This window comes from Zootoca vivipara, chromosome 4 (genome assembly GCF_963506605.1).
Source record: "Zootoca vivipara chromosome 4, rZooViv1.1, whole genome shotgun sequence".
Taxonomy (NCBI): domain Eukaryota; kingdom Metazoa; phylum Chordata; class Lepidosauria; order Squamata; family Lacertidae; genus Zootoca; species Zootoca vivipara.
Genome location: NC_083279.1, coordinates 30773679 through 30786326, shown reverse-complemented (window position 1 = coordinate 30786326; position 12648 = coordinate 30773679). Strand labels below are relative to the sequence as shown.

Here is a 12648-nt window from a genome sequence, read left to right as displayed (position 1 = left end):
TCTATGTAATCTCCATAATTTACAGATGCAGGTATCATGAAGTCACAAAAGATACAATTGGTGTTTCGCAGTGTGTTTTAAGATATTCCGTAAATTTTCCCCATTCTTTCTCGATTTTCTGATCTTTTTGGTCTCTTACTCTTCCAGTCAGCTTAGCTAGCTCTATATATTCTACCATTTTCTCTTTCCAGTCCGCTATTGATGGTACCATAGTGGATTTCCATTTCTGGGCTAGGAGCACCCTGGCTGCTGTGGTGGCATACATAAATATTCTTACATCTTCTTTTCTTATTTCCTTCCCAATTAAGCCCAACAAACATAATTCAGGTTTCTTTGGGAATGTGTATTTTAACAATTTTTTAAACTCATTATAAATCGCCTCCCAAAAGGGTTTAACTGTTTTGCATTGCCACCACATGTGATATATTTCTCCAACCTCCTCCCTGCACTTCCAGCATTTCCTGTCCTGTTTCTTATAAATTCTCGCTAGCTTGACTGGGGTCAGATACCAACGGTACATAAGTTTCATAATGTTTTCTTTTAATATCGTACACGCGGTGAACTTGATATTAGAATTCCATAGTTTTAACCAGAGATCAATTTCTATGTTGTGGCCGATGTCCCTTGCCCATTTGATCATGACGTCTTTTGTTTCTTCGTCCTTGGTATTCCATTCGAGAATAAATTCATACATGTTTGACAACATCTTTTTGTTTCCTTCCACGATTTCTATTTGAAATTTAGATTTCTCCCTTTCAAAACCATTCCTCCTATTATCTTCCTTGAATAAGTCTACAACCTGGTAGTACTGTAGCCAGCTGGTTATTTTAGATTTTAATTGATCATAGGGTCTAATTTTCCAGCCTTCATCTGATCTTATTATTATGTCGCCATATGTTAACCAGTTAGTTTCCATATTTTTTTTCTTAACTGTCAAGGCTTCAGTTGGTGATAACCACAAAGGGGTCTTTCTTTCTAGTAAGTTTTTATACCTTTCCCACACTTCATAAATAGGCTTTATGAATACGTGTGATAAGAATCCTTTGTGCACTTTTTTACCTTATTATACCACAGGTACGAGTGCCACCCGTACCTGTTCTTAAAACCTTCCAGGTCTAGTAAGTCAACATCTTTTAAAGCCATCCATTCCCTAGCCCAGACAAGACAGGCGGCCTCATAATATGTTTTTAAGTCTGGCAGGGCAAAGCCTCCCCGTTCTTTTTTGTCTATTAACAATTTGTGCTTTATCCTTGGGGGCTTTCCCTGCCATACAAATCTTGAAATCTTTCTCTTCAACATTATTGACTATATATAACTCCAGCACAATCAATAGTATACTACTATATAAATGTCGTTGTTACCATTCTGGTGATGATGAATTTTTGAACCAAGCCAGCTTTAGCATCATGTGATACCAGAGTTGCCACTGAAAATGGCTACGATGCTTTTGAACTTCTCAACAGAATTCGTCTCCAGATTTTTGATTTCTAAATCACCTGGTCTGGTCTCTCAAGTAAGTGAAACCAGTGTATAGACATTTATTTATTTATTGGCTTGTTTGTTTATACCAGGCACCCCCAAATTTGGCCCTCGAGATGTTTTGGGACTACATTTCCCATCATCCCTGACCACTGGTCCTGTTAGCTAGAGATTACAGTATGGGAGTTGTAGTCCCAAAACATCTGGAGGGCAGAGTTTGGGGATGCCTGGTTTATACATACCCCACCTCAAGGCAGCTTACAGGTTCTAATTTATGTACAGAGCCCTGTGTGTACATAGTTACATGCCGGTGGGGTGGAGCTGCATTGCTGCCTTCCTACAATGGGTTTACCAGGATGGAGAGGGGGGAAGGCAGCGGGGAGGTTGGTGTGGTTCGGGTGCAGTGGTGGAGCTCTGCCTCTATTTTCATTTTAATATATATAGAATATAATAATAATAATAATAATAATAATAATAATAATAATAATAATAATATTTATACCCCGGCTTCCAACAGAAAAATGAAATAAAATAATCTATTAAACATTAAAAGCCTCCCTAAAGAGGGCTGCCTTCAGATGTCTTCTAAAAATCTGGTAGCTGTTTTTTTCTTTGACATCTGATGGGAGGGCATTCCACAGGGCGGGCGCCACCACCGAGAAGGCCCTCTGCCTGGTTCCCTGCAACTTGGCTTCTCGCAACGAGGGAACCGCCAGAAGGCCCTCGGTACTGGACCTCAGTGTCCGGGCAGAACGATGGGGGTGGAGACGCTCCTTCAGGTATACTGGACCGAGGCCATTTAGGGCTTTAAAGGTCAGCACCAACACTTTGAACTGTGCTCGGAAACGTACTGGGAGCCAATGTAGATCTTTCAAGACCGGTGTTATGTGGTCTTGAACATATAACACTTAAAATATATAAAAATATCAAAGCAGTTCACAATAAAATCTATGTATAATTTTAAAAACACATTAAAAAGTACAATCAGAGACCATCAGATAACAGTTGCAGGAGGATGTTTAATAGCAAATCACCATCATTCCACTAAAACTTACGCATATATATTATTTAAAGTTCTAAAGTGTTTGTTCCAACACACTAGTCTTCTGGAAGATAATTATAATGGTGGTGGTGGTGATGATATTATCCTTCTTTTCAGCACAATTATTCATTACCATATTCTAATGAAATCTTCCTTCCTTTAATTCATTGTCTCAAGTAACATTACAGCATGAAAGATGTCAACAACATGTTAATCTGTGATCTCTTTAAATTTACAAGTGTTTTTGGACTGCTGCATTCATTTATTTTCAATCAATGTTCCCGAGTCACAGTTATGACGGATTTTCTTTTTTTTTTCAAGTGAATGAAAACTGTTTATGGTTTCACAGTCTGCTGATTGGCAAGACGGCCGAGATGGTAATTTACTGTTCTGTCAGGCAGATTATTTTAAAGGATTCACGGTTAAGCAAGAATTAATCTTTAACGTGTCCACAACTTCTAGAAGAGTGAGTGATTTTAGGGCTTGAAGTTGTTTCCATTTTCAGTGGAAAATTGCATCTTTCTCTTGCCATTCATTAGTTGGCCCAGTTAATGGTTTGGCTTGGTTCGTCCTTCGCTGGCCCCTAAATGATCACCTGTAGGAGTCTGTGGGTTCACAGTTCAGTGGCAATCGGGTGGACAAACCTGTTTTATGAAACAGCATTCCCAAGATTGTGACTGCTTGAAAAATGAAACTCCAAGTCTTGCAAGTAGGAAACAGTGTAGAGCCATCCATGCACACGAAGTCACAATACTGTTGTTATGCAGTCAGTTGTATCAGGGGTTTCAGAAGTGTGAACTGAGCCCTTATCTGGTTTCATTTTGGCAATACACAACAGTCTCATTTCTTGCCTTCCACCCAAGCCAGCGTCCAGAGCCTTCCATTACCTCTTGAGGGACATCATCCTTAGTATTGGCATTAAACTATTTGATGAGCACACCTCCTCTCTTCCATTGGCTCGAATGGACAGAAGTAGCAAGAACCCAGTCTCTGAGAGAAAAAGACTAGATGGCTCTGGCACATAATATTCCTGCTACTTTCTGGAGGCTTCTCATTATTTCCAGGGTGGAATCTACACACATAAAAAACGCTGTGAAAATGCTTTAAAAAAAAAAGAAAAGTTTTGAAAAACACATTGATTTTTGCATAGCTCAATGTCACCATCTAGTGCCACATTTGTATATTGCACTTCACAACACAATTAAAATGTTTTATTTGCAGCTGTGTAGCTGAGTCATAGGTTTTCATGCATATCTTTAGCCCTGAAAAGAACTGGGCTCTTAGGGTGAAGGAAGCAGTTACCTAACCCTACCAGCAACTTGCCAGTCTTTGAGCTACTCCAAGGTTGTCAGTTTGCTGTGAAGTGCACAGGTGCCACCCACCGCAAAACTCCATGTAGGTAGTTACATGCCACCAAAAACAGAGGACGCAGACTGCTTATTTGTACAAAATGATGGAAATGTAAAGATAATTACTACAGTGGTACCGCTGGTTGTGAACAGGATCCGTTCTGGAGGCCCGTTCGCAACATGAAAAGGCCACATCCTGAAGCGCCGCGTCTGCGCATGTGTGTGACGCAACTCGGCACTTCTGCACATGTGCAAAGCACGATTTAGTGCTTCTGCGCGTGCGTGCATGCCGAACCTGGAAGTAACCCGTTCCAGGACTTCTAGGTTTGGTGCGTCCATAACCTGAAAAGACGTAACCTGCAGTGGACGTAACATGAGGTATGACTGTATAATGTAAATAGAATATAGCAGATCTCACCATGATGCAGAAGATAGTCACCTAGTGACAGGTGTGCTTATTCATTCCAGATGCTAACAACTAATGGTCCTTTCAAGGCCCTACTTATCTTTAACTGCACTTTGTCCAGACAACTGTCCAACAGAGGATCCATTCAAACAGAGGATTGTCCCTGCAGAGAAGGACACATTCCCACCATGAATCCATGGCAGGCCATTAGCAGATCCTGTCCTGCCACCTCGATATTTTACATAGGAACATAGGAAGCTGCACTCAAGACTCATCAATATTGGCAGTGGATCTCCAGGATCTACTTTAGCCCTACCTAGAGATGTTAGGGATTGAACCTAAGACCCTTTGCACCCAAGGCAAATGCTTTACCACTGAGCTACAGCCCTTCCCCTGAATATTTTGTACAGTTCACAAAGAAGCAAGGGATGCTTTTGTGAAGGGCTGACACATTCTTCTCTACCTTGATGTTTCATTGTAGCTTGTTATTACCATACATAATGAAAGATAGAATTTCCCCTCCGGCAAGTACTTGCCCATTGGGCATTATCCTGACGATATGCATAATTACCCTTCCTACTATATCCATAATACAGCACCATCCAGTCCAAAAACAATTATATGCACATGAGCACCAGGTGTAACGGAGACAAGACCATTTCCACTCAGTTAAAATTAAATGTTCTGTTAAATATTATTCACCTTCCTTTGAGTGTGAAAGGGCTGCGCAGGCATGCTGGGTAAACAACATACAGCAAAACCTTGGCAATATTTCTGCCTTCTTCACAATCAAAGGCTGCGCCGATGAGCTCCTGCCAACTGTGGAAGGCTTGCTGGGTTCATGGATTTCATGTATTTATTTGCAATCATTTTTGATATCTTGCTGGCAAATGATAGAGATCTCAACTTTTCTGCAGTAAGTATAAAGCAGTTTGTGTGGTGGGTGGCCAGTCAAAATGTTAATGAGAGAAAATCCTGCCTTTATTCCACTGCCATGTTTTCCATCTACTTGATCGACTCATTTGTGGAGCTAATTCAAATGTTAATACCCCACATGAAGCCTGCTGAAAAATTATTCTCTGTAATAGCGCCACACAACGGGCATGTAACGTTGTCTATTCACCACACTGATTTTCCACATTCCTCACTTTTTGTAGGATTATTTAAGCTTCAAAGGCTTAAGAAAATCCACAGGTGGAAAATGCCTTTATAAGAACCCACTAAAATGTCACAAAAATTTGTTGCAAGCCTTTGAGTTCTTCAGAACTCTTCCACTCATGCTGCAGATAGCATGGGATTGGTGAAAGGTGAGAATTCTTTTTGTTGTTGTTACAATCATAGGCTGGATGTTGTAGTCACAAGACTAAGGGCTTATTCAACCTTCTGTTTGCCCCACTGCTTCCCCCCAGGGAAACCCGATCTTTAACGATGAACAAGGGTGCTGTCTTCTCAAGTTGACTGAGGGGGCCTGACACAACTTCTTGACACTGCAAGAACAGTGTTGTGAGGAGCGAAGGGGCATTGCTGAATGCTCTCTGAACATTGAGAGGACCCAACCCCTAAAAATAATAATCGCGGGGGGGGGGGGACTGCCTTGGCTCCTGGGAGCTGGCTCATATGGCCCTGAATCAGAACAAACAGCAATTGGGGTTACTGTTTGTTCCAATTTGGAGCTAGCGAGCAAATTTTCCAGGAGACAGTGGAAGGGCAAAGACAAAAGTGCTTGAACCCGTGCCTAGAAAGTGGACTAAGTGGAAAAACGCCTTGGACTCATGCTTTCTAAACCACAGTCATGCTGAAGTGTGGACGATCCCCTAACTTATGGATTTAGTTCAAAGATAGAGATTAGAAGCTGAATAAGTCAGCCCCAGCAAAGCACTGCCTGTTTTTCAGCTGTTAATTCATAGAGCCACTGTCCATAAAAGAAGATGGCAAACTTATCAGTTAATTAACCAGCTCTCTCTCACCCTCCCACCCACAAACCCATCTATACCCAACTCAGTCGTTAACATTTTAAAATTCAGAACTGGGCAATGGCTTTATTAGGATCTACCAACATGAGGCAGAATGATATGGCAATTAAAGTACCCTGGGACACAGTCTTTAAGGTAAAGGTAAAGGGACCCCTGACCATTAGGTCCAGTCGTGATCAACTCTGGGGTTGTGGCGCTCATCTTCCTTTACTGTCCAAGGTAGCCGGCGTACAGCTTCCGGGTCATGTGGCCAGCATGACAAAGCCGCTTCTGGCGAACCAGAGCAGCACACGGAAACACCGTTTACCTTCCCGCTGTAGCAGTACCTATTTATCTACTTGCACTTTGACATGCTTTCGAACTGCTAGGTTGGCAGGAGTCTTTAAGGTATCCTGGACCTAAACCATTTGTTAATTTTAACAAATGAGTAATTCACAAAGCAGTTTCTAAAAATCCAACAGGAAAATTAAACAATATAATAGCAAAGGAAAATATTTAAACATTTGAAACAAAAAAAAAGACAAAAGATTTAAAAAAATTTTTAAAAGATAAAAGTTGAATTGAAGAGGGTGTCCAGCAATTGACTGTAGGTAGAGGAATTTGTCTGGCTTTTGAGAACCAGGGGAAAATTTTTATTTAACCAATGAGGCACAGTGAGTCGTAGCTTTATATATATTAAAATGTCACTATATAATTATGTACTGTATAAACATTTATGATTTAGAAACTACAGGAACCCTAGCCATATAGCAGCAAAAGAGCTGTTAAGTATAAAATACAATTTTTGTATTTTTTTATTATTACAAATTTCCCCTGAGATTAACTTGCTGCAAATAGCTGCACAATTTTCAAGGAAACACAGATATTTATCCCATCCCCTTTTGCTTCCTTTCCATTAGAGTAAAAATTGAGGCCATGCATTCAGCACACCTCCCTCAGCTTCTTTCAGTGTATTTCGGTCAATATATTTTAAAGAAATTTAATGTCCTTTGCCCTTGCATTGAAACATTTTCGATGGAAACTGAAGCTTTTATGCAGAAGTAGAGGACTGATTTTGGCTATATAGCTTCGTGAAGTGAAGTGATAATCTCTTGACTTCTCTTCCTCCTGTAGAGGATGATAAAATGGATGAAGTCAAGAAATTACATAGGCTCCACTGCCACCCCCCCAAACAAATCAGCAGCACAGGAGCTGAAAAAACATCTGGGGTTGTGGCAAAAATAAAAATTAAATTCCAGACAAAAAATAATAGAATATGGCATTCTTCGGGCTCAGTCTAGTGAATGTTCTTTGCTACTCAATGTCATTGCAATCAGTGGGACCCAAAACCTTGGTTTAAGTACACAATTGGTTCTGGAAGTCTGTACTTAACCTGAAGTGTTCATAAACTGAAGCAAACTTTCCCATTGAAAGTAATGGAAAGTGGATTAATCCGTTCCAGACACTCCGCGGAGTACTTTAACTGAAGTGTTCATAAACTGAAGCAAACTTTCCCATTGAAAGTAATGGAAAGTGGATTAATCTGTTCCAGACACTCCGCGGAGTACTTTAACTGAAGTGTTCATAAACTGAAGCAAACTTTCCCATTGAAAGTAATGGAAAGTGGATTAATCCGTTCCAGATACTCCGCGGAGTACTTTAACTGAAGTGTTCATAAACTGAAGCAAACTTTCCCATTGAAAGTAATGGAAAGTGGATTAATCCGTTCCAGACACTCCGCGGAGTACTTTAACTGAAGTGTTCATAAACTGAAGCAAACTTTCCCATTGAAAGTAATGGAAAGTGGATTAATCCGTTCCAGACACTCCGCGGAGTACTTTAACTGAAGTGTTCATAAACTGAAGCAAACTTTCCCATTGAAAGTAATGGAAAGTGGATTAATCTGTTCCAGACACTCCGCGGAGTACTTTAACTGAAGTGTTCATAAACTGAAGCAAACTTTCCCATTGAAAGTAATGGAAAGTGGATTAATCCGTTCCCGACGGGTCCGCAAAGTACTCAACCTGAAGCGTACTTAATCCAAAGTATGAGTGTAATTGGTTCTGGAAGTCCATACTTAACCTGAAGTGTACTTAACCTGAAGCAAACTTTCCCATTGAAAGTAATGGAAAGTGGATTAATCTGTTCCAGATGGGTCCACAGAGTACTTAAACTCAAAGTACTCAAACCGAAGCGTACTTAAACCGAGGTATGACTGTACTGAGGTTCCACATTTTTCAGTGGGGCTGTGTTCAGGTCCACCAGGAAAACATTCATAACTCAAATCCACGTGATCAGTCAACATTGGAATGGGTTGGAAATCATCTATTGGTCAGCAGCTCATTCACGACTAAATTCCATTGCAGTCAATGGTCCCAATGCCTTTGAATGTGCACTTTTGCCCCACTAATTTTGATGAAACCATGATCAGGTCAAACGAGTGGTGTCTACTTGAGGGTCTTGCACACACCCCTGTTTCAATGGTGCCTGAAGTTGTTGGCTAGAATTGGCTAGTATACTAAGGTTACTAGACGTCCCCATTTCCTGGGGACAGTCCCCGGATTTACAAATCAGTCCCCATACAAAATCCATTGAAGTTGAAAAGTGTCCCCAGATTCACTGAAAAAAATCTGTTAAACTTATAGTATACAATTGGGAGATATTTATCCCAGAGTTTGGGGATACACCAGAAAGCCCATTTTGAAAGAAAAACACTGGAAAGTGTGATCAAAGAGAGTGATTGGAAACTTGGCATGGAAAGGGAACTGGTGTCGAGACTTAAGGGACAGCAAAGTGCAGCTTTTAGGACTTTCAGGTGCAGTTCGTTTCCTGCAGGAGTAATGTTCACTTAGCTTTGAGACCACAAAGCTGCCTTGGGAGCATAAATTTAGCTATCTTTAAGACTTCACTGTCACAAACAAGTTTGCAAGTATGGAAGATGGGTTCCAAGATCAATTCACTGTGCTGTAGCCTTGCGGTTGGCAATAAAGCAGGTATTTCTACAAAAGCTGTCACTGTCCTACTCCTTTTTGAGATTATTGGGGGGGGGGGGAATAGCTGGGTTATAAATTGCTCTTTGTTAGCAGTATGAACATTTACTTAGCCTGTTTGCTAAAGATCTTACAGAAAGAGATGCACACTCGCCCACACCATCAACCCCTAACTTTCACTAGAAAAGTTATCTGCCTTTGTAACTATGCAAATGAAGGCAGACTTTGCAACTGCTCTGATTTAATTATGGTAGCTTAGCTACCGAGTTCGGCTCTTCAGAAAATGTATCCATTCCATGACAAATAAATTAGGCTGCTCTCCCCAGTTGAAAAAACATGTACCCACCAACTGGTACCAGAGGTTTTTAATCTGCAAGTAAGTCATTAAAAAGCAGGAATGTGCTTGAGAGGTGCTTACATTTGAATTGGTGAGATGTTAAAAAAAAGGGGGGAGCCAGGGCACTTTTATATTGCCAATGAAAAGAATGAGGGATGCATAGCATTCTGGATTGCAATCTAGGCAAACACAATGGGATGTGTGGAATATAACAGGGAAACTGGACTTAATTCCATCTCTACATCCTTTCTTCATTACTGCTCTCTTATAATTACATCACTTCATCTTGGCATGCAACTCATTTTTTTTCTGTTGGTCTATTTAATTTTTTTAATGGATCATATATATTGTATTGCATTATGATATATTAAGCATTAACATTCTATTAATGATATTAATAATATTCTATCAATGTTTAATTGTTTTTTTTAATTATACCTTTTCCCTTATGTAATTTTAGGTGTTTCTGTTTTAGCTTTTAGTCATTTTGAGCCAGGAAAAAGGCAGGAAATGAATGAATGAATGAATGAATGAATGCCTATTATAAAACAACAACTAACCTCTCTGCTGACCATTTTTCAAATTCAGGGATGGAGAACCTAGTCCATCAAGGAGCAGGACCATAGCTTAGGGATAGATCCTCCAGATCTTTTGGCCTACAACTCCCATGATCCCTAGCTAACAGGACCAGTGGTCAGGGATGATGGGAATTGTAGTCCAAAACATCTGGAGGGCTGAAGGTTGGGGATGCCTGGGATAAAGCATCTTTTGATTCTGACTTCTGATGTTTTGTAGTTGCATGGGGATGTGGAAGGCTTTTTTCTGTGTTGCTCTTCTAGGATTTTGATTTATTGATCATTTTAATATTGCTTATATATGACTTGCAAGGTGCCTCAAGGGCCATGCTTAGAGCTGAAAAGGTGGGATACAAATGACTGTATAAGCAAACAAGCAAGTCATATGCGGATGAACAACACAGGGTGGTAGAGAAAAGTTTCTCTCTCTCTCATAACACTAAAATATGTGAACAACATTCAATAAAGTTGAACTTTGGAAAATTCAGGACAGACAATAGAAAGTCATCTTTCAAGCAGCGCACATTGAACTATGGAACTTGCTCCTGTTATGAGGCAGTGATGTCCACCAATTTGGTTTGGATGGCTTTAAAAGATGATTAAAGAAATTCATGGAGTATAAGGCTATCAATTTCTACTAGTCATGATGGTTATGCTCTGCCTCCACAGTTGGATGATAATTCAGATGGCAATTCCCAGGTGTCAAAAAAGGCTATGTCTGCCACTACTGTGGCCCTTGTTTTGTTAGCCCCAAAATGGAAAATGAGTGAGGTCCCAACTAAAGAAGAATGGCAACTTAAATTGATGGAATATGCGCAGCTGGCAGACTTTAACTTATAGAATAAGAGAACAAGAAGAATATACCTTTAAAGAAGATTGGAAAATGTTTAATGAATGGGCGAAAACTGTGTAAATTTGAAAACGCTGGCAGCATTAAGATAAATTCAACAGTGTAAATAAGTTTTGATGGAAGTAAAAATGGAATACTGAATGGTTTAGTTTATGTAAAATATGCAGGGATCGATGGCATGCAAATTGAACCATGGAAGGAGAAGAAGGGAAGTCATTGATATTTTAAGGTTGTTCAAATGAATATTCTAAAATGTAAAATAGAAAAACTTAATAAAAAGTATACATAATATGGCACCATGGGAAAGGGCAAAACTGGGCACTCCCAAATGGATCTTCTCAATTTTGCGCTCCTTGGCTTGCCACCCTGTGATGGGGAACCTGCCGCACTACTCTAAATCTAGCACTGGGTATCTGGCTGGCCACTGGGAGAACAGGAAGCTGGATTAGATGGGCCATTGGCCTGATCTAGCAGGCTATTCTTGTGTTCTTATAACTTAAGCAGAGTTCCTGGCTGGTCTTTTTCCATTAATTTTTTTTATTAAGAAGATTTTATTTTTTTACGTGAAACACTTAATGCTGCAATTTAAAAACCCATCAAGCAGTTTCCGATGCTGAAATTGTTTCTCTCTCCACATTTGCAGATAGCAGCTATTGTTTAATATAGCTCTTCCGCCTTCCTTTGACTTCTGTTCATTTGTGCTGGCACTTGTTAGCTAATTAACGGTAAATTGACAACAACAAACACCATATGACAAATTTGTTCCTACAGAGGGGGATGAAATGTAGCCTTGATGAAGCGGAATAGATAATAATAATTATTATTTTGGTAATGCTAGAAAAATATTTGAGGTGTCTCAAAAACATAGACTACACCATCCTTTCATTGTTCCAACAGGAAAACTATTCTCAGGAGACTGTGAGAATGCAGGTTTGATTAGGAGCAAGAAAGGGGAGGAGCACTTAACCTTTCCTCCTTATGCTACTTTGCTAATCAAAGTTGCTATCATCAAGCTGCTTTTAAACTATGGAAGATGTGAGTACCTTTATCATTTATCATATAGATAGGAAAGCAGTTGAGGGTAGGATCTGAGTGGGAAACAACCAGATAAAATGGTGAAGCAGCCCTTCTCCCACTCCTTCTCTGATCAGATTTGTAGCCTCCGTCAGCTACTTTTCATTTTTAAAATGAACAAAAACCAAGCAACAATCAGCAGACTGTTTCACATGTCTTTTGTGTCTTTTACTTTGCAAAGATATACGTTCCTTCATGCTTGTGTTTGGATTATTCACCTATGAGCTCCCATGCTTTTTACCACCAGATTCTAGTTCAAATTCTCACATTTCCCCCCTGTTTGCTGCATATGTCGCCCAGACATGATTATGAAAACTCACTTTCCCACCCCCACATATGGAGGGAGAAATCTGTCAATTTTGGACCTTCGAGTTTCTCTCCCCCCCCCAATCTTAACTTCAGTTATCTGCATTGCATTTTTTTATATTAAAAAAACCCGCCTGAAAATTCACCAGCATTTTAGTATAAATTCACCATAAAACCACTTCCGCATTCCCACGGAGGTGGTGTTGTGGGCTGGCCCCGACCGAACTCTCACGATGGGGGCTGGGAGCTCAGCCCCCTCGCGAGGGGGGAGTTCCCGCCTCTGTCAGA

The 12648-nt window shown here is 40.2% G+C and overlaps 1 protein-coding gene and 1 non-coding gene across 2 annotated transcripts in view; both read right to left on the bottom strand.

Moving 5' to 3' along the window:
* Positions 1-12648, bottom strand: part of GABRG3 (gamma-aminobutyric acid type A receptor subunit gamma3) — a 309032-nt gene that overhangs the window by 38652 nt on the left and 257732 nt on the right. The gene's annotated exons all lie outside the window — the stretch shown is intronic.
* Positions 4594-4665, bottom strand: TRNAP-UGG (transfer RNA proline (anticodon UGG)). Its single transcript has one exon. It is a non-coding gene; the product is annotated as a tRNA-Pro (tRNA).